Source organism: Silene latifolia, chromosome 8, assembly GCF_048544455.1.
Source record: "Silene latifolia isolate original U9 population chromosome 8, ASM4854445v1, whole genome shotgun sequence".
Classification (NCBI taxonomy): Eukaryota; Viridiplantae; Streptophyta; class Magnoliopsida; order Caryophyllales; family Caryophyllaceae; genus Silene; species Silene latifolia.
This window is the reverse complement of record NC_133533.1, coordinates 83,939,302-83,942,548: the sequence shown is the minus strand read 5'-3', so window position 1 is coordinate 83,942,548 and position 3,247 is coordinate 83,939,302.

The window sequence follows — 3,247 nt, the reverse complement described above, 5'->3', positions numbered from 1 at the left end:
AAGGGCCGCGGGCCACAGGCCGGTGGGCGGCACGGCCCACGACACGGTACGACTAGAAAATCGAGGAAGCACGGGTACGACACGAGCTTAAGACAGGCTTAGACGCGATTTTCTTCAGAAATTTGTGCCTAGGCACGACATGGCCCAGACACGGTGGATCCCGGCACGCACCAGGCACGACCCGACACGAAGAATGGCCCGTTGATCATTATTTATTAAACAAAAAGTACATTAATATTTAATAAAATATATATTTAAACCATTAATTATCATTTATTAAATAAAAGGTACTAAAAATATAACAATTATATAACGTTTTTTTTAAATAAAAAAAATATTAAAGCACATTTGCCGGCCCACGGACAAAGCACGAAAAGCCCATGGGCCAGGCACGGCCTGAGCACAAAAATGGCCGTGCCTTGAACGGGCCGCGGAGTAGGTTTGGATCCGTGGGCCTGGCAAGGCACGACACGACCCGAGGAGCCCAATATCCATGACTGGGCCGAGCCAATTTTGGCGGAAGGCACGACGGACCGGCACGCGGACCGGCCTAGAATGGCCCATTGCTTACTATAAGTGTAAGTCCCGCAATTAGGGATGGATAGTCCCACCCTTACCCTCAGTATATCTTTTTTTTTCCTTGGTAAAATGTAAGAATTTCATTAATAATTGAAGGCTAATTACAATATCAAACCATACATCACAATTTTTTAGTATGACCTCACATGAATATTTTATGTATTGTATATAAAATTTCGTATTAATGTGATTAATATTTCATGATTTATGATTTTTATGTGATAAAAATGATATAAATGGAGGTTAAATGACTAAAAATAGTTAAACTTTAAAACATGCCATGAAATTTTAATATGACGTCACATTCATATTACAGATTGTATGTAAAATTTGAGATAAATGTGATTTATTATGCATGATTTATAATTTTAATGGTTAAAATGATATAAATAGTGACTATTTTTAGCAAAAATAGCTAAAATGAATTTTATGACATAAAATTTTTCTCTAATATTGTATATTTGATATCAACATCAGATCTAAAGTTGCATAATTAATTTTAATTAATTTGATATGTTCATTGATTTTTATATGATAAAATCGATAAAAGGGCAACTTTATTAGTCATAAAAATAAATTCGAAATTTTTGGTTTAAATTTTATCATTTCCAGGTTCTGGAATTTGTTTAAGAATATTCAAAATTTTGATTTTTATTTTTCCATAATTTTTATGTTTAATTTGGAATTAAATGGTAAAAGTTATGATTTACACAATTTATTTTTGAAATAAATTATAAATATTTTGAGGGAAAATTTTATTTAGTTTTTGGAATCTGGGTAATATTCCAGTTTTTACAAAAATGTGATTTTGAATTTTTCCAATTTTTATGATTTATTGGGAATTATTTCATAATTGTTTTGGTTAAGAGAAGTTTAATAAGCAATAATAGAAAACCAAGTTGAATTATTCTCAAAAATTAAGTATAGACAGAATTTTGAGTCATAATTGAGTTAAGATAATTAACTTGGACTAAAATTATATTTTAGTATTATTTAACGATTATTAATAAGTTAAAATCGTGCATTTCCATAAAATCGGGTTATGTAATTGATATAAATTAAATAGGGTAATTTGGCACATAATTTGGCATGAAAGACACATATTATAATGCTGCATATTTCATTATATAATGTCATATTTTATTTATATAATTTTGAATTATGTACTTTTATCTTAGTATGACCTTAGTTTTAATCGATACTACCCATAATGTAAGGAGATATTAATTCGGTTGTAATTTAATGTGATCTCGTATCACTTTTATTTTTACTAATTTTTCATATTACAAATGTATAATAGGAATAACTTTGTATTTTATTATTATTTGTAATTCCGGAGTTTCTTCAAGACGGTGCCATTCGGAAAGGCATTCCGACAAAGACGGTGTTCTTGGGAGGCGTGCCGTTTGAAGATTCAAGGGACCAAAGGAGTTGGTTTCCGAATTTGTAATAGATTATTTGATTTTTTATTTTAGGATGACCAAACTAGGAATTTATTATTTGCTTTGCATTTCTGTTAATATGTTGCATGCATTGCCAAATCGCCATAACAACACATGCATATGATATCGAGTCTTCGACCGTGTCAATTATAATTATCGAAAATTCAACTTTTAGCTCACTTAAAATTGATAGATAATAAATTGACAAGACCTTTACTTTTAAAAGATTGAGACTTAGCCTTACCAAATAGTAGGAGCCCATGAATCTCTATTTCATAAGTGGTACAATACGATTTTTTGGGGTGCTTTTATTGACGTTGAGTAAGTGGGGTAATAATTAGTTATTACACTTCGAAAGTTTGGTTGATCTCAACGAAGATATTTTGCGACCGTAGCCGCAGTAGGTTCGGGCTAAAGAGGAATTTAATGTAAGATCATCGAACGAGAGTTCTAATTGTAGAATCGGTTAAGAGGGTTAACCCACCAAGTTATATTAGTAAAGATGTAGATGGCCTGTAGGCCCACATCCAAGTTAATTATATGAATTTTGGATCTCGGAATCATTCATTGTAGTTGGGTAGAGGTCACTATATAAATGCAATACTTGTATTAATATTTACGAGTATTATAAAGATAAATGTTAACTGTTTCCTTCATCTCCGTTTTTGTAGTTATTTTTTCGCAACGGATTCATCTAATACTCTTACACCGATCACCATTAATTCGTGGCTCAAATCATTCAATGAAAAATGCTCCTTGTATGACAATGATACGACTAAAGAACTACGCTTTGGCATTGGTGAGGATGGAAATCTTTTCTACCTTACCACTTCCACACCTCCCACTCCCATATTCATGCCCACCTCCTTGGTAAGAGAATCTTGTGAGGAGAATCTCACAAATTCCAAGGCATCCTTGTTTGTGGAAGCAAGGAGAAATATCATATTGAGTGGGAGTTCTAGCAAGAATGTCCTTGTAACTGAAAGGAGTGATGGTATTATTACAGGAAAGGCAAAGAAGGGTAAGAAACCCAAACCCGATAATGGATTGAAAGTGGTTAGTGAGACTACCACAGCCAAAATCAAGAAGGGTGCCCAATCCTACGATGAATGTCATTATTGTAATGTCATGGGCCATTGGAAGCGAAATTGCCCCAAATATTTGGCAAATATCAAAGATGGACTTATCAATCCAGTCGGGGTTAAGTAATGTGGAAGCACAAGGGT